This window comes from Capsicum annuum, chromosome 9, assembly GCF_002878395.1.
Source record: "Capsicum annuum cultivar UCD-10X-F1 chromosome 9, UCD10Xv1.1, whole genome shotgun sequence".
Classification (NCBI taxonomy): domain Eukaryota; kingdom Viridiplantae; phylum Streptophyta; class Magnoliopsida; order Solanales; family Solanaceae; genus Capsicum; species Capsicum annuum.
Window position 1 is genome coordinate 95249477 of NC_061119.1, and position 23516 is coordinate 95272992.

Here is a 23516-nt window from a genome sequence, read left to right on the forward strand (position 1 = left end):
TACCTCACACGTAGCTTCATAAGTGTTTAAACCGACTAAGGAACCAGTGAGGAGTTTAGGGTTGAGTCTACTCTTGTCCGGAATAGATTTTGGTTCAAAACTCAAATGAAATCTTGTAGGACTTGAGTCAAGAACTAACAACAATTCAAAAAGATAAAAATACACAAAAAATGCTAACACGAACAAAACAGACTCAAAAACTAACTTACAATCTAGTAGGAGTTTACTAGCCTGTAAATTAGTATTAGAACCAACAAATGAAACTAAGGAACAATAAAATAAAACTAAGAAATCTGAAATTTGAGCTTAAAAATAATGCGTGAACAGTAAATGGTGATGTGGTAGTTCACTATTGGTTCGGTTTTATCAAGGTTTTTTTTTTCAATTTTCCCATGTTCAAGTCTTGACCAATTTTCAATTTGGATTGGTGCAATTTGGTTAATAGGATGGAATATAAGTCTTGGGGATCTTTTTCAAATTCAAATTTCAAGACTTGATTTTTCTGGTACTTGCTAGTCTTGACAAGTCTTTGAATGGATGTAAAGTTTTTCAAGACTAGCAAGTACTTCACCCTTTTCCCTTTACCTTTTGAGATATAACAGTCACTTTATTTTAATAAGGTATGAAGGTTGTGAAGAACTTCGAGAACAACTTCAACAATCACCAAGAACAACAACATCAACCACACAACTACTCCAATTCCATAATAACAATGTCACCACCACGCGGTCATGACTACAACAACTTTCAACAAAGGTTCTTAGGCCACCAATTCACAACATATTACACGGTCAAGCCTAGAACAACAACAACATCCGACGCCCACAAAAACAACAATGTTACCAATACACGGCCAAGTCAAAGTTCACAACATCAACATCAATATTTAAAGCTCAAACACAGATATAGACTCAATGGTGTTAGTGAAGAATAAAAACTAACACTAGAAACAATCAAGACAAATGAAAATCTCAACCAAGACACAAAAATGGACAAATTTGCGTCTTTTTGGTTTTTTGGTTTTCTAACACTTTCTTTTTTGAATTTTCAAGCAAGCAAGTCCAAGATTGATCTTGTGGGAACAAGATCAGCCATGCTCTAATACCAAATAATACAAACCAAATAAGGAATACACAAAACACACCCAAAACCATCCACAAATTCAAAGGGAAACTGAGGACCAATTTGAAACCAAGTCTCAGCTTCAACAACAACACAACAAGAACAAGATAGCAAGGTGTTCAACACCTATATTCATCCAACAACTAAACTAACAAAAAGATTAACAAGATGACAAAATAATAAGATAACAATAACAACAACACGGGTACAAGATATAATACCAACAAAAACACGATTACAAAAATGTAAAGATAAATAGTGTGACATATACTATTACATAAACTAAGAACCTAAGTGTGTTTCAAACACAAAGACCTTAAATACAATGATAATAAAAACACCAACACTTTTCATGGATACAAGAGGGAACTCAATCTCCCAAGCACCCAACGTTCCAAGTAAGAAAACAACAAAAGTGTATCCACACTTTGTGTTGACCTAGTTTCGGCCTAAAGAGGCTTTCTCTTAAGAGAGAATTCTGTTTCAATATGTTATAAAAGTTTCAATATCTAAAAACTAATGAATAAAACCCTACATTATTCTATTTATAGTGTATTACAAATATAAGGTGAAATGACCAAAAAGTCCCTTTAATGAAATATGAGCAAAGGGCACCCATAGAGTGCAACTTAGGGGCTATTTTAGTGAGTTCCAAAGGCCTTCTTCCACTTCACTTTATACTTCCTTAGACGGTCCCAATACACACTCTCATGCATCTATCTCCGTGGTTATATCCATATCAGGGAACCATCTTTCTTATACATGAACAAGATAGGTGTACTCCATGGGGACACACTAAGATGAATAAAACCCTTGTCTTAGAGATCCTTCAACTACTGCTTGAGTTTCTTCAACTCAGCTGAAGCCATTCTATACGGGGGAATAAAGATAGGATAAGTTTTCAAAATAAGGACAATACTAAAATCAATCTCCCTATTGGGAGGAACACTAGGAAAGTCATCAGGAAAGACCTCAGGGAATTCATTCACCACTAGGATAAAATGTAAAGAAGGACCTTCTAAGTTAGAATCATTAACCCAGACCAAATCATAGAGGCATCCCTTGGAAATTAGTTTTTGGGCTCTAAGATACAATATGAACCTCCTCTTAGTCTAGGGAACTTTTCTCCTATTCAATAATTGATTTATTAGGGAACTTATAAATGAGTTTACGGGACCGACAGTCTACAAAAGCATAGTATGAGTACAGCCAGTCCATCCCTAAAGTAATATCAAAGTCAACCATATCTAACTCTACCAATTCTACCGAAGTTTATTTATTACCAACGAATACCACACAACTCCTATAGACTCTTCTAACAACCATAGAGTTTCTCATCGGGATGGAAACAAAAAAAGAGTTTGACAAATACTCAGGATCAAAACCAAAGTACACAGCCATAAATGGGGTCACTTAAGAGAGAGTGGACCTTGGATCAAGTAAATAGTATACATTATATGAAAAAAGAGTTTCAACATACTAGTAATGACATCAAGAGATGCCTCAAAGTCTTGATAAAAAATAAGAGCTTTTAAGTGATTCTGACTAGTGTCGGCACCCAAAGAAAAAGCAGTACCCTTTAGTGTAGAAGCTGATGAAGAGGAATCAGGAACCTTATTGGCCCCAGAAGAAACCCTAGAAGGAAAATCACATTGCATATGGCCAATCTGACCACAATTAAAAAATCAGTTTCTCCCATTCTCATATTGTCTACGATGCAGCTGACTATAGAATATGTAAAGTGGATACAATAGAGTGGAATGAGCCCTATCAGCGTAAGATTAGGCACTCTGTGCCCTGTACCCTCCATCATGTTGTGAAAAATGATCACTCGGCGACTTCAAGTAAGGAGACTAGCCATAGAAAAAGAAATAGAACTCCCTTACTTCTTCTTAAGCCACTTTCTCCATCTTTACCACTCTACTACTGGCCTCCACCTTACTCAGATGGACTAAATTTCTTACTTTGCCTCTCACCAATCTCAGCCTACCTCTTCTTTACTTTCTCAACAAGCTGCATATACACCATAAGTTGAGAAATATCCATATCCTTACTCAACAAGGCAACTTTAGTCTATAGAATTATCTCACAGTACAACCCAGAAGTAAACTTATGCATTCTAGCTCTCATGCTAGACTCCAACTCAAGCACATACCTAGACAATTGATGGAATTTCAAGGCATACTCCTTGACTGGAATCCTTTATTATCTCAAATTCTCAAATTCCTTTGCTCTTTCTTCCCTAAATTTTGAGGAAAGAAATAGCCTAAAAAGGCACTAGAGAAGTCATCCTATAGTGTAGAGTTAGCATCATCTCCCCTAGACTGTTCCCACTCTTTATACCACTGGTACTATACATCCTTCAATTGATTAGTAGCAAAATCCACACCCTCAATATCTAAAGCATGCATAATTCAAAGAATATTCTCCATCTCATCAATAAAAGCTTGAGGATCCTCCTCAACCTTAACACCATTAAAAATTAAAGGACTCAATCTCATAAAATGGCCAAACCTTGTGGCCTCAGAATATGAAGTACTATGCTCGGACTGAGAAGCTACCAATAAAGCTAATATATAAATACACTGATAAAATTCAGCATTTATCACATCAGTTTGTGGAGCTCATAGCCTCTTTTTTATAAGTGTAGCGCACTACAAACCCATAAAAGAGACTCTAATTGACATGGCTGTGTGGACACCCAGTTGACCATGAACCTTGGTCTCTAATACCATATTTGTCATGACCCAAACTAGGGTCTGGCCATGACACGTATCTAGAGGCCTATGTGGACCAGAGATTACCTCCTTTACCTAACTGAACCAATACAACACCCTCAATTACAGGATGAATTCTGAATATATAAAAAGAACCAATACAACACCCTCAATTACAGGATGAATTCTGAATATATAAAAAGATAACATATAATAAAACTAATAACAATTCATTAAGTATCTATACCATCCATTGATAACCGTACAATTGTCAGCCACTGAAATAATCAACCAAACCATCCAAGTCCACAATAATCCAACAAAGTATCTACAAAATTAAAATCAATAATATATGGGGACATGCCCTTAACAGTAGCCAAAATAAAGTCTAAACAAGTTCTAAGATATAGGAAATAAGGGCCATGAAATAAAGCCTTTCAAAGTATGGAAGCTCACCACTTTAATGTCAACTCTCAAACTAACTCAAACACCTAATCACTGCACAGGAAAAGTAAAAAAAGTTTTGGTTCCTACATCATATGGGGATAAAATGTTCGAAGATAGTTAAAATTTGGAATGCTAGCATGTAACTCAGGGATAGAGAAATAAAAATAATGCCATGACAATAGTTCATAGCTAATACAATATTCAATGTGTAATATCATATGAAATACATATAAGTATATATAATACCATATGTTGGGGTAGGGAATAAGGCTTAGCATGTACTTCAAAAATCTTAACCTAGGTTGTGTAGTATAACTGTCATATATAAAGCGACCACAGGCTATATGGGCCCAGCTTTCCCCTAGCTAGAAGGGCCTCAGTACGTGTAGTCGTATGAACAAGAGAATATCCATATTTGTATATGTCTTAAATGGGGACTCAAACCTCCCAGCATAGTCAAGGTAACTTCAGCACTAATGTATATAATATAGGGGACTCAAACTTTCCATTCATATATTTATTTGGGGGACTCAAACCTCTCGGTCATATAGGTAGTCGCACTGACTAGAGCGAATTCCAGTGTTAGTCCTTTGGACTCCACTTTCATAGCCCAACTACATATCCCACTTTAAGTGTAGCTAGGCCGTGAAAGTAGAAGTACGAAGTACTAACACTGGAAACTATGCCAGTTGGTACGGGTGTCTTTATGACTGGGTGGTTTGAGTCACCCAAAGAAATATATGAATGGGAGGTTTGAGTCCCCCATAATACATATATTGGTGCTTAAGTCACCTAGATTATGTTGGTAGGTTTGAGTCCCCCATATAGGTATATATCATTATAGATATTCTTTGGTTTGTACGGCTAACATAGTGAGGCCCTTCCAGTTAAGGGAGAGCTAGGCCCATTTAGCCCGTGAGTGCCTTGATATATAGCGGTTACGCTACATAGCCTAGGTTAATGATTTCAAAGTTCATGCTAATCTTGGATCCTTTTAATTTTTATTTGCTCATCTTACAGATCATACCTTCAAGAAGATTTGATATTTATGCAAACTCTTTTATCCCAACTGAGGATAATATTGATGGAGCTCATCCAATTACTGGAGTCCAGACCCGATCAAGGGTCGCTATATCTGACTATCCTCATAGGGTTCCACCTGTCCCCACTGATCCTACTCCTGAGAGTTATGCTCAAACTCAGTTGCTTCAATAATAGGCCACTGATGCTGATTTTCATCACTCTATTACTATGTTGACTCTATTGGTAGCTTCTTAGATTGAGTTTGGTATTCTTATTACTCTATTTCCTAAGGCCATAAGTGTTGGCAAATTTATGAGGTTGCATCCTCCTATGTTTACTGGTACTAACATTGAGAAGGATCTTCAAAGTTTTATTAAAGAAATAGAAAAGATATTTTAGGTTATGCATGCTTTAGAGGTTGAAGGTGTTGAGTTTGCTACCTATCAATTGAAAAATATGGTATAGCAGTGGCACAAAGAGTGGGAACAGTCAAGGGGAGAGGATGATGGTTCCACCTTTTAGGAGGATGTCTCTAGTGTATTCTTGGACCGCTTCTTTACTCAGGAGTTAAGAAAAGCAAAGGTGGAAGGGTTTGTGAATCTAAGACAAGGTAGGATGTGTGTCAAGGAGTAAGCCTTAAAATTTCATTAGTTGTCTAAGTATGCTTCTGAGTTGGTTCGTAGCATGAGGGCTAGGATAAGAAAGTTCGCTTCAGGATTGTCCTGTCAATTGATCCTTAGTAAGGCTACCATACCGATTAATGATATAGACATCTCCAGATTATTTGTATATATGCAGCAGGTAGAGAAAGAAAAAAGAAAGCATACTAAGTTCAGTGAGAGGCAGAGGAAAAAATATAGGCATTCTGAGAAAAGTGGTAGAGATGGTGGTAAGTAGCTAAAGAAGAAGTTGGAGAGTTCTAGTTCTTTCTCTACACAATTTCTCCTAATCCAAAGCCATCAAGTGATCATCGATCTCATCTTAATTATGGGTTCTAGGCACAGCATGCCCAATCTCAAGCTAGTGGGGCTCAGTTGGCTTCATCCATCCTTTCTTGCAGATTTTGTGGGTGGTCGCATCGTGAGTTTTTAGGAAGGAAAGAACAGGAGTTTTTATTGTGGACATATTAGTCATATGTAATGTGATTGTCGTTCCAGAATAAAATTTGGGGCTAACAAGGTCCTTTTTGCCTCTTTATCTACTCCTACACCAAAGGGTGCTATTTCTACATCTATTTCTGTTTTTAGTACTGACACTGGCCGAAATTGGTTGTATGTTGTTGTGTCTTATCAGGACTTTATGGCATCTCCTGATGTCATTACTGCTATATTGAAATTTTTCTCTCATGATGTGTATTTTTTACTTGATCTAGGGTCCACTTTTTCTTATGTGACCCTATTTGTGGCTGTGTATTTTGGTTTTAGTCCTAATTTTATTTCTTATTCTTTTTTTGTATCTACCTCAGTTGGTGACTCTATGATAGCTAAAAGAGTCTATAGAGGGTGTGTGGTATATTTTAGTAGTAGAGAAACTCTTGAGGATTTGATAGAGCTAGATATGTTGACTTTGATGTTATATTAGGGATGGATTAGTTGCATTTGTGTTATGCCTCTTCAGATTGTTGGACCCGTAAGGTCATATTTAATTTCCCTAATGAGCCGGTCATTGTATAGGAAGGGGTTCTTTAGTGCCTAAAGAAAGATTCTTCTCATATCTTTGAGCTTAAAAGTTGATTTCCAAAGGGTGTTTGTATCATTTGGCCTGTGTTAAAGATTTTAACTCAGAAGGTCCTTCTCTTGAATTCATTGCTATGGTACATGAGTTTCCTGAGGTTTTCCCTGATGATCTTCTTGGTGTTTTTCCCAATAGAAAAATTTATTTTGGAATCAATCTTATTTCAGACACTGGTCCTATCTTTATCCGTCCTTATAGAATGGCTCAGGCCAAGTTGAATAAGCTTAAAGAGCAATTGAAAGACCTCTTAGATAAAGGTTTTATCCATCCTATTATGTCTTCTTGGAGCACTCTTATTTTGTTCATGCATAAGAAGAATGATTCCTTTTGGATGTGTATTGATTACCGTCAACTGAATAAAGTGATTATAAAGAATAAATATCCTCTTCCTAGGATCAATGATTTGTTTGATCATCTATAAGGTGGGAAGTGTCTCTCTAAAATTGATCTTATATCGGGTTACCATCAACTTAAGATTAGGGAAGTGGATATCCCTAAGACAGCCTTTAGGACCCGGTATGGTCATTGTGGGTACCTAGTTATTTCTTTTGGGTAGACCAATGCTCTGGTGGTATTTATGGACTTGATGAATAGGGTATTCCATCATTGTCTAGATTTGTTTGCCATTTTCTTTATTGATGACATCTTGGTCCATTCTAAGAGTGAGGTAGATCATGTCGATCCCTTCTATGCTATGCTGTAGACCTTAAATGATCAGTGTTTGTATGTCAAGTTCTCAAAGTGTGAGTTTTATTTAAAGGCCGTGACTATTCTTGGTCATGTTATCTCTAGTAAAGGGATCAAAGTGGATCAACAAAAGGTTGTTATGGTTAAGAAGTGACCAAAACCCGCGACTCTAATTGATATTTCGAGCTTCTAGGGTTTAGCCAGTTACTATAGGAGATTTATGGAATGTTTCTCGACTATAGTTTCCCTATTGATTAAGTTGACCCAGAAGAAGGTGAAGTTCTTATGGTCAGATGCATGTGAGGGTAGTTTTGAGAACTTGAAGGATAAATTAACTTCAGCTTTGATTTTGAACCATCCCATGGGTAATGATGGCTTCGTAGTGTATTATGATGTTTCTCGTGTTAGGATTGGTTGAGTGTTGAGGCAGCATAGTAGGGTGGTGGAATATACTTCTAGATAATTAAAAGTTCATGAGAAGAACTACCCTTCTCATGATTTAGAGTTGTTGGATATGGTATTTGCATTAAAAATTTGGTGTCACTATCTCTATGGGGTTCATGTTAACATCTTTTCTGATCAAAAGAGCCTACAGTATATATTCACTCAGAGTTAAATCTCAAAGAAGGTGGCTTAATTTGCTGAAGGACTACAATATGAGTCTCTATTACTACTCAGGTAAAGCAAACATAGTTGTTGATGTTCTTAGCAGGTTATCTATAGGGAGTATAGCTCATATGGATGAGGATAAGTGGGAGTAAGTGAAGTACATTCACCGTTTGGCTAGTCTTGGAGTTTGTCTTATGGACTCTGAGGATGATGGTGTATTTGTGCATCAGGTATCACAGTTATCTTTTATTATTGAGATAAAGGAAAAATAAATGTTGTATTTTGAATTGATGAAGATTAAGAGGGATGTGGGTCAGCAAAAGGTCGTTGACTTTATGATAGGTGGTGATGGTATCTTAAGGTACCAAGGCAGGTTATGTATTCCCGATGACGATGTTTTGAGGGAAAGGATTTTAGCCGAAGCTCATGGATCTTATTATGCTATTTATCCTAGTTCTATAAAGATGTATCATGATTCTAAGGAGTTCTATTGGTGGAATAATATGAAGCGTGATGTGGATAACTATGTGGCTAAGTGCATCGTGTGTCAACAAGTGAAAATTAAGCACTTGAGACCTCGAGGTTTGTACCAAGACATTGAGTTGCCCGAATAGAAGCGGGAGGTAATCAATATGGATTTCATTACTGATCTTCTTCGATGTCAAAATCAGGGTGATTTAATTTAGGTCATTGTGGATAGGATGACCAAGCCCGCTCACTTCATGCCGGTAAGGACTAGTTATTTAGTAAAGGATTTTACTAAGTTATATCTTGCAGAGATTGTAAAGTTGCATGGTGCTCCTATTTCTATCATTTAGGATCATGGTACTCCATTCTCATCTTCTTTTTGGAGATCATTTCAGAAAGGTTTGGGGACTAAGGTGTGCCTTAGTACCGTTTTCCACCCACAATTAGATAGACAAATGGAGAGGACCATTCAGACAATCAAAAGATATGCTTCGTGCATGTGTGATCAACTATGGTGGGAGTTGGGTTAACCATTTGCCTCTTATAGAGATTGCTTATAATAATAATTATCACTCTAGCATTAGTATGGCTCCTTTTAAGGCATTGTATGGTAGGAGATATCATTCTCCTATTAGGTAGTATGAAGTTGGTGAGGGAAAGTTGTTTGGCCCTAAGTTGGTTCACCAAGCCTTGGAGAAGGTAAAGGTGATTCATGATAGGTTGAAATTCGCTTAAATTCACCAAACTTCCTATGCAGATGTGAGGCGTAGGGAGTTGGAGTTTAAATTTGGTGATTGGGTGTTCTTGAAGGTTTCTCCTATGAAATGAATGATGTGGTTTGGTAAGATGAGGAAGTTCATTCCTCGATATGTTAGTTTGTATTTAGTCTTGAAGAGGATTGTAATGTTGCGTCTAAGTTGGAGTTTTCTTCTAGTTTGAGCTCCATTCATCCGGTTTTCCATGTCTCTATGTTGAGAAAGTGTATAGGTGATCCTTCATCGGTTGTTTCTTTGGAAGGGTTGGGTATCTCAGATTCCTTATCTGATGAGGTAGCCCCGGTTGAGATCTTGGATCGTCAAGTTCGTTGGTTGTGGATGAAGGATGTGGCTTCTGTAAAGGTTCCTTAGAGGAACGATAAGGTTAAAGAAGCTACTTGGGAAATGAAAGAGGACATGAAGTCCAAGTATCCACATTTGTTCCCCATTCCGAAAATTTGTGCTTGAGGTATGTGTTGATCTTAATAACTTTGTTTTATGTCTTTGCTTTCAAACTTGGTTAAAGGGAAGTTTAATGAGTAATAATGTGTGAACTCATGCTTGAGCTTGCCTTAACCCTTCATTCGAGGACGAATGCTCCTAGTAGGGAGAATTAGAACACCCTAGTATTGACCCTTAGAAAATTTCTTGATTTTGAACTTTCGGTGCATTATACGACTTGCAACATACCACTCATATGGAGTGGATCTGGTTTGAAGTCCCTGCTCAAATGTTACTTAGTGTGGTGTTGGTTTTTTACTCTCCAAGGTAAGAGAAGGCATCATACTAGTCTTATGTTAGGGTACGAGAAATATAGTGTCAAATCGTATGATGTCTTATGTCGAACCTAGATGATTCTGCCTAGGGTACGGTTCCAGTGTACCAATCGTATAATTGGATATGAGTTAGGCCATGAACTCATATATTAGATAGAATTGGAGTCCAATATATTTTCTAGGGTACGAGTGGTGTGTACCACTCATATGATTAGTGTACGAGTTAGAGGGAGAGTCGTACCCTCCTGCGCACATTTTTCAACTTTTAAACTGAGGATATTTTAGACATTTCCTACCCCAAAACCCTTAAAACCCTACATACTAAAACACATTTTAGCCTTTCATAACACATTTTGAAGGATCAAAACACTCCTAAAACTCTCTCTAAACACTTTCTTGAAGATTGGGCTAGGGTTTCTACAAGGTGTTCATCTAGAGACTCAAGAGTCAAGTTCTTTCCATGAATCTCCATGAATAAGGCATGTGACTCTTCCCTCATTCTTAGTTCATGAAAATCATGTGTTTAAAGCTTTGTTTACGAATGATTAAAATGGTAGAATTGAAAACCAGTGTTGAGTTTGTTGAAAATGGTAGAGTATGGTTTACTCTTGGTTTAAATTGCATTTATACATGTTTTGATGATGGTTTTGCACATGTGGGTTGCTTGGTAATTGTGGTTTTTACAATTTGGTCATGTCTAACCCTAAACTTGATGGTTTTAACCTTGGTTTTGGTCTTGGTAATGGTATGGCCTTAATGTGTTTGTGAAAATGTCTAAGAGAATAAATTAGTCACATGTTAACTGGAGTTTCGAACTAACGCATTAACCTAATGAATATGAATTGTTGGTAAATGGTTTTGTAAAGGCCTTGTTGGCCATGTAATAAGTTAAATGGTAACCTTGGTGGTTTAATTGGCTAAAAGGTTTTGAGTCCTTAAACATTAAATTGATTTATGTCTTTATTAGAAAATGGGTTTGAGTCCCTAAACTTTGAATTGAATTAGTGTCTTTGTTAGACAATGGGTTCGAGTCCCAAAGTCAAATGAATGATTTGTTAATTGATAATAGCAATGGCATGTGGTATGCTTGCAACCGTTGTTGGTATGATGATACCAATGAAGTGCCTTTGGTAAGTAATTAGCCTAACGATTGTGTATGTAAAATAATGGTTTTAAATTAGGCTTTAAAGCGGGAAGTGTAGCTGGTCCGTGAAAGTGGTAATCTGAAGGACTAACACTGGAAACCGCACTAGCTGGTGTGGGTGTCTTTGTGCCAGGGTGGTTCGAGTCCCCTAAAGAAATATATGAATGAGAGGTTCGAGTCCCCCATAATACATGTATTGGTGCTTAAGTCGCCTTGATTATGTTGGGAGGTTTGAGTCACCCATATAGGCATATACGGTTATGGATATTCTCTGGTTCATACGGCTACACGCACTGGACCTTCCAGCTAGGGAGAGTCGGGCCCATATAGCCCGTGGGAACCTTGATATATGACGGTTATGCTACACAGCCTAGGTTAATGATTTCAAAGTTCAGTCTAATCTTGTTCCCTATCCCAACATGGTATATATGTATATGTATGTATTGCATTTGTTTACTGGTTTTGGACTGTTGGCATTATTTTATCCTTATCCTTGAGTTACATGCTAGCGCTGAAACCGCTAACCATCCTCGGATATTGTATCCCTACGCGATGCAGGTATTAGTCATACTAATACTGACACGACCCGAATCGAACATTATCGTAATGGGCAATCCCAAGTCCATCCGAGACCAAAGACCACCCCCGATACCCAACCCAACTAACCAACATGTATCCTGAGTCGGATAAACTCCGAACGTATAACAAGACAATGTATTAACAATGTGGTGACTTTGGGATAAGCCCAAATCCGGGGCAAACCCAACCAAGTCAATACACCCAATAATCGAAACCAACCATCCAAACTAACCAATAACCATGCCAAACCATAAACCAAAACCATAATAATAACCTAATGTATATTTATATATATATATATATAACATAACATAATCAAACCATACCCAAGTCCATAGTTTACCCATACAAAGCTTCTAAACCAAAACCAAAGAGTACCTAGTCGAGACATACCCCCGACCATAGCCAAAAACCAAAGTCTATAAAATATGGATGTATGTAAAGTAATCCATGACATGAAAAATACGTCTTCCGAACTATGGAAGCTCACTACTTTAATCCAACATCATTTGTTCCTGAATCTGATCAATGAGCATGAGGAGTAGTATAGTCGGTTCCTGCATCGCATGAGGATACAGCCACCCAAAGAGGGATTAGCGGGTGAACACTAGCATGCACTCAAGATATAAAAAAGTAATGGCAACCTTTAAAACCAAGTAAACCAACCATATGCATACAAACCATATATATATATAACCATGATGGTAAAGGAAACCGGGTTTAGCATGTCTTTAAAACCATTAACCTGGGAATGTGTAGCTTAACCATCATAATCTACCCACGGTCCATATGGGTCCAGTGTAACCCCTAAATGGGCTTTGATGTGTGTAGCCGCACGAATCAAAGATACCATAGGAGTAAGGGATTCTCGAGTACCATTCACTCTCTATGATATATATGTACAAGTGTATTGAGGGGATTCCCGTGTACCCCGTAAGTATCATATAAGGTCGTCCTGACCTATCCTCTTATCGACAAACATGAGTTTCCGGTGTTCTTCCCTTGGAATCCCACCTTCACAGTTATCTATCATACAATGCCATTATTACCCAGTTAAAAACCATTACCATCCAACTAAACCATTATTCTATTTATTATCAATCAATGCTAGTACAAGTGGTATCGTCATACCAACTATAGATTGCAAGCAATGTTCTTGGACAACCTGATGGGAGTCCCGTGTACCCCATAGGTTAAATTAGTTAGTTTACTTAAGGGATTCCCATGTACCCTGCAAGTACATCATCATTAAGCTTACTTGGAGGATTCTCGTGTACCCTATAAGTATTTCATTATTAAGCTTTGATTGGAGGATTCCCTTGTACCCCAAAAGACATTCATTAATACGTTTACTTAGGGGATTCCTTTTTACCCCAAAAGGATGTTCAATTAATCCCTAACCTTTATTCAAACCAATTATATTATTTCATTCTCTTGGGGCATTCCTATGTACCCCGCAAGGTTTTCATTTAGACCAATCATAACCACCATGACCTTACCTTTTTACCATTCTAAAATATTCTCACCATTTAGACCATTCTAGACCATTCTAAGCATTTAAAGTATTTAAAACTTGTATACCATTTTAAACCATGCAAAACCATCCAAATCCATTTAGGGTTCCATTAAAAAAACATACCATGCAATAGATCCAATGAAAGTTCAACAATAGAATAAAAACATTCTCTTAGGCATTTTATAAACATGTTGAGGGCATACCTTTACCAAGACAAAAACCAAAGCATAAACCATCCAATTTAGGGCTACCCATGACCCATTTGTTAAACCATAACCAACAAGCACCCACATGTTCAAACAATCACCAAAACCATGTGAAAACATAATTTAAACCAACATTCAACAATGTGCATCAAAACCCTCAACAAATATTTCCAAAATCACCATTCACAATTTATAAGCAATGTTTAAAACACATTAAAACATGCCTTTAGTTGTAACTAACAATGAAGGCAGGAGTACATGCCTTATACATGAAGATTTTGTAGAGAAACTTGACTCTTGAGCCATTTGAAGAATACTTGTAGAAACCCTAGCCTCCAATCCTTAAGAGTGAGTTTGAGAGAGAATTTGGAGTGTTTTGATCCTTTAACAAGTGTTATGAAAGGCCACCAAAGGTTATATAACATGGGGACATAAGGGTTTTGGGTGGGAAATGTCCAGACTACCTCTGACTAAAAATCTAAAAATTAACTCCCAAGTGGGTATGACTCACCCATGCAAACCGTAGGTACCAAGTACCCTAACTCATACCCTACCCTTCACTATGATTCCCTATACTGACCAATATATGAGATCACAACCCCCAACTCGTACCTTAGGGTATGAGTGGTACCCTCAAACCGTACCTTAGAGAGTTTCAACTAGTCTAACCAATAAGCATCATATGACATAGCATCATACTTGTCGTATCCAACCATATGACTTGTAAAATGTTGAGTCGTATCTTAGACAGTAACCAAGCCAAACTTACTACTCAACATACGAGTGAGCCCCCCTTCAACCGTATCCAAAGGTACGATTGGTACCCTTGAGTAGCACCTTGCTAAGAAAGTCCAACGCCCAAGAAATTTTGTAAGGGACCAAATATTGAGGTGTTTCAATCACACCTCCTGCTCAGTGACTTGGATTTGGGGATAACTTGTGTTGACTTCAAGTGATGAGCTTCCATACTCTGGAAGGCTTTATTTCTTACTTTGAGTTTTCTTATGTACTTATTGGTTTAGACTTGGATATTGGATTTGGCTATGGTCTAGGGCATGTCCCAACTGGATATTCTTGGATTATTTTTAGAGGCTTTGTAAGGACAAACTACGGACTTGGGTATGTTATAGAATAGTTATGGATTTGGTTATTGTTTTGTGGTTTGTTGATTGGTTGGGCCGTGGTTTGGGTCATGTCTGGTGACCCTATCCTTGACATTTAAAGCATTGAGTACCCTTAAAATTAGGATTACCTCCTTCTCTAGGGAGATATTTTAGAACATTATTATCAATAGCCTTTTTCTTAAAAGTTTTATGGAATACGGAGACTTGACTCCAATTAGAGGATATTTCATTCCCTATGTTAGGCTTAGTTGCCTCCTTATCCATCTTGATATCTCAATCAACATCAATAGTTTTCTCTAAGAGATCATCCATCTGGGTAAACTTTTGTATTGACATTCGAGAGGCAATTTCTTAATTTAATCCCACCTTAAATCAGATCTTGGTGTACTTTCCATCCTCGTTGTAATCAAGCTTCAAGATTAAATTTTGAAATTCATCATACGATGCTTCAACACTTTTGTCTTCATATATCAAATTGTACAACTTAGCAAGCAGCCCTTATCTATATCTCTTTGGTACATACTTGTCTCTTATAAAGGCCTTCATTACATCCCATGGTGGATAATGACCTTTATAAAGAACCACTTGTGTTCTTTCAGAGTATTCCCACCAATTCAAAGCATATCCCTCAAATTAAGAAATGAAGTAGGTCATCTTCTTTACATCGGGAAAACTATTAACTTGAAAGATCCTATCACATCATGACTCCCACTTGAGGTATCCTTCAGGATCAGTACCTCCATGAAATATAGAAAAAGTGACCTTGATATACTTGAGGCCTCCATAACCACCTTGGTCCCTTAGACCATGTCCTTGTGCACTATACCCATAACCTCCTTCTAGATGTCCTTTAAGCTCTCATTGAACTCGTATGGCTTGGTTTAGTGGCATTTGGTTAAGTGGAGCTTGGTAGGATGGGTTGGGATATTGTGGTCATTAATAGTGTGGTAATTGGATTTGGGGTACTTGATAGGGTGGATAGAAGGGTGGGTTGATGTCTTGTGGGCTCAATCTTTGTGGAACAAAATAGTTTGGAACTTGATGTGGTGGTGTTTCATAAGGTGGAGTGAGAATTTTTGGAGCTTGTGGTGGATTTTGGGGTGTGTGTTGATTGAATTGTAGTGGTCGGCATACATGATGTGGATTTTGGTCGATATTAGTAATAGGTAAGTAAACACTTGCTTGTGGGGAAGGGTAGACCATATGGTGGAGAGTTTTAGGAGAGATGGTAGCCGAAGTGTCTTGGGATTGTGCACTTGAGGAAGCTTGGACATAAAGATCGTCAGGGGGAGTAGCATTTAAAGAATAAGGATTCCCTTCTAATTTCTCCACCCTTCCACCCATAGTTGATATTTTCTCATCGATCCCTGGCATCCTTTCATTCTTAGCTTCCAAAGGAGTATCAAAGTTTGCCCCACTTAGGATAGGTTGGATCTCATCTCCCAGTGCCATGATACCTATTAATAAGACACTAAACACAACTAATAACAAGGTTAACACTAATTAAATCAACTTTCTCAATCCAAGTGTTTGAATTGTCTCACAATTTAGATCAACTTGTTGGTCTTGGTTGCTTGTGTTGGTCTTGATTGTTAATGGATTCTAGTTGAGAGAAGAATGGATGACCCAATTAAGAATTACGAACTTGAATTCAAGAATTAAAGTATGAGTAAACTAAGAAAACAAATCAAAATGATTAAAGAAATATGAGACGAAAGAAGAACAGAGGAAAACTAATTAAACAACCAAGTAGATTGAGTAGTAGTTGTTGATTAGTGATAAGAATTAAAGAAATGAAATAAGGAATTAAGAGATGAATTTAATGGATTTGTACCTGAAAAAAGAAGTTTAGAGGGTTGATCTGTGTTCAAAAGGATTGGAGGTGCGTTTGAGGTATTCTAGGAAGCCTTGGGGCACATTGAGCATATGACAAATGTAGAGGGGACTGTTTTGAGATGTGGCAGCAAGTTGGGTGTAAGATGAGGGCTGGGTGGAGGCAATTGGCTATTTTCTCATTGTTTTGACCTACGTCAGAGGTTTTTCAGCAGGTCAAGCACACATCCAACGTAGGTCAGGCGCACCTGGACTGTCCAAACATTTTGCAAGGTTGCCTTTGTACTTCAAATGCTCCCCCTTTTTGTCTTCTCTTTGGAATATTATTTAGGATATTCAAAAGGTGCTTTGTGCCAACACTTTTTCACACCTTTTTCTTATTTTTTTAGGATCAAACACCAACTTTTTGAAGAGAATTCAAGATAAATATTTGAATCTCCTTAAGAACTCAAAAATCTCGAGCTCTTCAACCCTTGCTCGAAATGCGATGAAATTTTGAACCTGACCTTTTTTACACCTTCTAATCACATTCCAAGCCTCATTTTACTCAAACTTTTAACCAAAAATTTTGGATTTTAAAACCAACTTTCAATCTTCAAACTTGAGCTTATCAATAATAGTGATGAAGCTAAAATTTGATATTTAGACTCCACTAGAGTTAGGGAATAAGAAACAACACAACACTACAAGAAAATCAACAAAATCAAAGACAAAAAATTTGACCTAAGGAAAAAAATATGAATAGTGAATTTTTTGGGGGATTTTTGATTTTTCAACACAAATAGACTCAAAATTGACTTTGTGAGAATGAAATTAAGCTCATATCTGACACCAAATATTAAGAGATACAAACCACAAAGGAGAACACACAAAATACGGAACACAAACACAATGAAATAATATAATAAAAAGGACAAGTAAAGGATAGATCAAAAGATAGATAGATAGATAGATAGATAGATAGATAGATAGATAGATAGATAGACAGACAGACAGACAGACAGACAGACAGACAGACTGACAGACAGACAGACTGATAGATAGACAGACAGATAGATAGATAGATAGATAGATAGATAGATAGGCAGGCAGATAGCTAGGTAGATATAGGTAGATAGGTAGGTAGAGAGGTAGAGGGAGGGAGATAGGTAGGTAGATAGATAGGTAGATAGCTAGCTAGATAGATATAGGTCAGGCAGGTAGGCAGGGAGATAGGTAGGTAGATAGATAGGTAGATAGGTAGATAGCTAGGTAGATATAGGTAGATAGGTAGGTAGAAAGGTAAAGGAAGGGAGATAGGTAGGTAGGTAGATAGGTAGATAGCTAGGTAGATATAAATGGATAGGTAGGTAGATAGGTAGGTGGATGGTAGGTAGATAGGTAGGTGGGTAGGTAGATAGGTGGGTAGATAGGTAGGTAGGTAGGTAGATAGGTTGGTAGATATGTTGGTAGGTAGATAGGTAGCTAGGTAGGTAGATAAAGAGATAGACAGACAGACAGACAGATAGATAGATAGATAGATAGATTAATTGACACAGAGATAAAGAGAGGACAATCAAAAGGTATGTTAAACCTTAAGACCTTCCTATCAATTACCAACAGCTCCAACCTCTTACGTAGACCTCATGGTAATGGAATCCCAAGCAAAGCACATTCCTAAACAACAAATAAAGCCCCTAACTAGCTTCAATAAACACCCTCAAGTGTAAATAAAACACCCTGGGTTTACGACCCTTAGAAAATCTCCCAGATTCTGGACATTATACGACTTGAGGGTAACAATCGTATGATTGGTAAGGTTGGTGTGTTCTTGGTCATATGCTAGCTAGTGTTGGTTGGTGGGTTAGATTGGTTTCGGGAATGGATATGACTTGGTATGAGTCGTATAGTTGGTGACGGGTCGTATGGTTTGGTTTTTTCCTTCACTTATTATGAGACTTAGTAACTTAGGTTGGATCTAAGTACAAAAGGCTCACTATGAGTCATAATATAGGTTACGAGTCATATCACTAACTCGTATGAAAAACAGTGATCAAACCTCTTTTTATTCTATTCTCCCAAAGATACGATTTAGGGGTACTAATCGTATGGTTTGGTATGACTTAGGTTAGGTAAGTCATATGGTAGATAGTGTTGGATCCAAGGGGGGCCTAAGGTACGAATGGTGAGTACCACTAATATTGGAGGGTACGACTAATATGGGTAGTTGTACTATCTGATACGAATTTTAAGTAGTTTAAGTTGGGGGTAATCTGGATATTTTCCTACTTAACCTCTTAAGGACCCACGACTTATATCACTATTAGAACATCATTTACTCTATTATTCTAATCTAAAACACTTAGAAATACTCTAATTCTCTCTAAGGCTCTTGGGTAAAGGGAGGCAAGGTGTAATGCCCCAAAATATGATTCTTAAAACGCCACACGATGCTCCAAACTACAAGTAGTGCTGAGCTAACCCTGGTTGCTTACTATTAGCTCTGAATCTCAAAATAGGTAAATATGAATAAACGATACTGATAATGCAGAAAACTATCTAAAAAGTCCGAGTATATCTTAAAATACTGATCATATCAATCTAATAAAACAAATACTAAAAGGTCTAAATACGACATTTGAAATCTAAGACTGAATCTAGTAGTCCAACAAGCCTCTACTAACTGAATCTAGATAATCACTGGGATAGGCCCCCGCTAACTCAGATTATCTAAAAAGAGTAATGAAAACATTTACTAACAACTGGAAATTTGAATAGCTAAGTTATGTATATAAGATGCTTGAAAATCACTCTCGCTGCTGAGACAAAGCACTTGAACGTACATTATGAGACAATGTAGCACATAGACGTATAAGTGGATCAGTACTTTGGTGATGTACTGAGTATATGGGGATGTATAAAATAAGTAAACAATATCATCACAATTTATCGAAAACATCATGCATGCTAAATGTAAATGACTCACTTAAGCTTGAGTAATCTGAAATATGAAAGTCAAATCATGAATAATAAAACATCCAATCTAAATCTTGTGAGCAATTACACTTAGTTCTGAAATATGTATTTTGTTCTTATTATCAAATCATATAGGCTAAATAAAGTCCAAAACTTATTTTGCATGCCTTAAGGCTTCAACACAATTAAACTATTTTAAGAGTAGGGGACATCTATATGGGAGGTTCTTCTAACCGACATACACCATGTGAGAATCAATGGAGTCCCACGACTGGCCCCCGTTAGGTAGGGCTGTTCTACCCATTCCATCGGAATAGAACAATCTAATCTGAGTGAACACAATCTGAGTCATCCACGTAGAAGTGAAAATTCTGAAAATCTATACCTACGATGGCACGTAGTTCTAGGATATGAAACCTTGGTAACACACCTAACTTAGTGCTAAATACTACTTCCAATCTTATGCTCAAAATCTTAAGAAGTCCACCTCAAAAAATAGCACAAGCGTTTACAAGAAAACCCATTATGCTCTTTCTTTTCTTTAAATCTCAAATCATATGAACAAAGGGTATTCATTATCTTAGCTTAGGACCAAAAAGGTCAAATATTTATCTAAAATTTGAAAATAATCTAGTCATGGGGTGTTTGCTTATAGCACAAACAATCTTGAAACAACAATCTTTAATTGAGGTCTAATGACCCAAGCATCGATCTTATGTTAAAACATCCCAAAATTCATACTTGGTAATGTAAAAATTCATAAATCATCTTAAAATCTAAAAATCTCAACAATATGCATGGAAATATAAACATAATCATGTGATTCAACTTTTAAATCATGAGAAATCTCATAATCTTGCAAATAATGATAATGGGTATAAACCCTAACTTGAAATGCATGGAAAATCATATAAATTACAGTAAATTTATAATAAAAATAAAGTTTTGGGCACAAGGATGAAAGGAGTATCCTTGTTCAAAACCCCACATACCTTAATTAATAAACTAGATGCTAAGACTCGGATCTCTATTGATGCTTTGGGGATGAATTTTTAATGCTCTTGTATTGGAAATCCTCAATCTTGAATTATCTTGAAGAATTAATGGAGGAATTTTGGGTTTTCTTGGAGAGGAAGTATGAGCCTTAGGGTCTTGATTGAGAGAGAATGATGAATGAAGCATAAAGTACTTTGAAATTTGATAAATCTTATTTTTTTGGATGGATTTGGGACTGGGTACTTTACCAAAATACCCCTTTTAAACTTACAAATGAAACTGAAAAAATGACCAAAATCACAATTTTTGGCCTTGGCGCGACGCGACACTATCGCGCCGAGCCACTGAAAAATACCAACTGGGAATAAGCATGGTGGCGCGACGTGGTGGTATCGCGTTGCCACCTAGGATGGGACCTGTAAACTTGGCACGATGCGCCAGTATCACAGACCTTCACTGAAATTAGACAATTGGGGATTTGGCCCTCTCCGCGATGCGCCAATATCGCGGAGGGCCATTGAAAATTGACAAATGTGAATTTGATCATCTCCGCAACACGCTAAAGGCCCAGGTGGCATACTACCAACTTAAAAGGGCCATAACTCCTTCACCAAGTATCAGAATTGGGCGAATTCTGTATCGATGGAAATCTTAATCAATTTCCCACACCATGCAAAGTCTAAATCCAAATAATTCCACACGAAATAATTATAATCTATCTTGGAAGCTATTCTTTAACATTCTAGGGATGAATTTTAGCTAGAAAAGGTACGGGGTATTACAATATCTCCCCCTTGGAAGTATTCGTACTTGAATGTTACTAAGCTAAAATTTCTAAGGAATCTGAGAATACAAGATAGCATGCACAACTGAAATGAACTGAATAACTAAATATAAACCATTCTAAGCTTCTGACTAGTTCTGTGAGTGCATGAACTTACATGAGGACAACTATATAGCTGAATATATGATTAGAAAATAACTGAATCAAGGAAGAACATTACATTCAGCTAGATCTGAGTTTGCGGAGAAGAGGTGAGAGTACTTGGCTCACATATCTGCTTCTGCTTCCCAAGTGGTGCCCTCAACTGACTGATTCCGCCAAAGAACTTTGACCAATGGAACTTCTTTGTTCCTTAGTCTACAAATCTGATGATCTAGGATCTCAACTGGAATCTCATCATATAAAAGGTTATTTTGAATATCTAAGCTTTCTAAACGGACAACAATAGTGGAGTCAGCGATGCATTTCCTAAGCATAGAGACGTCGAATACAGGATGAACGGCTGACAAGTCTGCGGGCAACTCAAACTTATAAGCTACTTTCCCAACATGACTCAAAATACTGAAAGGGCCAATATACCAGGGACTAAGCTTCCCCTTCTTGCTAAATCTCTTCACTCCTTTCATGGGTGAAATATTCAGATACACTAAATCACCAACCTCAAACTCGATGTCCCTTCTTCTCACATCTGCGTAAGGTTTTTGGCGACTTTGGGCTGTTTTCAATATTTCTCTAATCAGTTTAACTTTCTTCATAGCTTTATACACTACATCGGGCCCAAGAAAAGTGGCCTCACCCACCTCAAACCAACTTATGGGTGATCTACATCTCCTCCCATAAAAAGCCTTAAACGGAGCCATTCGAATACTAGTATGGAAACTGTTGTTATAAGCGAACTCAATCAATGGCAAATGCTCATCCCAACTACCTTTGAAATCAATAGCACACGCCCTCAATATATCTTCTAGAGTCTAGATAGTCCTCTTTGCTTGACCATCTATCTACGGGTGACAACCTGAACTAAGATGAATTTGGGTACCAAGACCCTTCTGGAAGGCTCTCCAAAACTAGGAAGTGAACTGAGTACCCTTATCTGAAATGATAGACAAGGGAACTCCATGAAATCTGAATAATTCTCGAATGTACAACTTAGCATAATCTTAAGCTATATAAGACGTGTGAATTGGCAAGAAATGTGCTGACTTAGTCAATCTGTCCACAATAACCCAAATCGAGTCATGATAATGACGCGATTGGGGTAAAACAGTCACAAAATCCATATTCACCTTTTCCCACTTCCAGGTGGAGATACCAAACTCTTGCAATGTACCACCTGGTCTTTGGTGCTCTACCCTAACCTGTTGACAAGTTGCACATTTAGCTATGAACTCCACTACTTCTTTCTTTATACCTTCTACCAATAGATTTCTCGCAAGTCGAGGTACATCTTGGAAGCACCTGGATGAATAGAATAACGTGCACCATGCGCTTCAGCCATAATTCTCTGTCTAAGGTCATCAACACCAGGCACACACAATCTACTTTGTTATCTCAACATGCCATCTCCCCCTTGGGAAAAAACCTCTATCTTTTAGTCTTTAACTGACTCCTTCAGTATGACCAAACTAAGATCCAGGTCTTGCTTCTCCTTCATTTTTGAAACTAGGGAGGATTCGTAACTACTCTGAACCCAAACACTCCCTTCAGCGGAATCACCTAGCCTAACACCCAATCTAGCCAAATGACGAACTTCTCGAGCTAACTCTTTCTTATCCTTTCCACATGAGAAACACTGCCAATAGACAATCTACTAAGGGCATCTTCCAATATATTGGCCTTGCTCGGAATGATACAACACACTCATATCATAATTCTTTAACAACTCCAACCATCTCCTTTGAGGAAAATTCAATTCTCTCTAAGTAAACATATACTGCAAGCTTTTATGGTCCGCGAACACATTAACATGCACATCATACAGATGATGTCTCTAGATTTTCAAAGCAAATACCATAGCAGCTAATTCTAAATCATGGTTTAG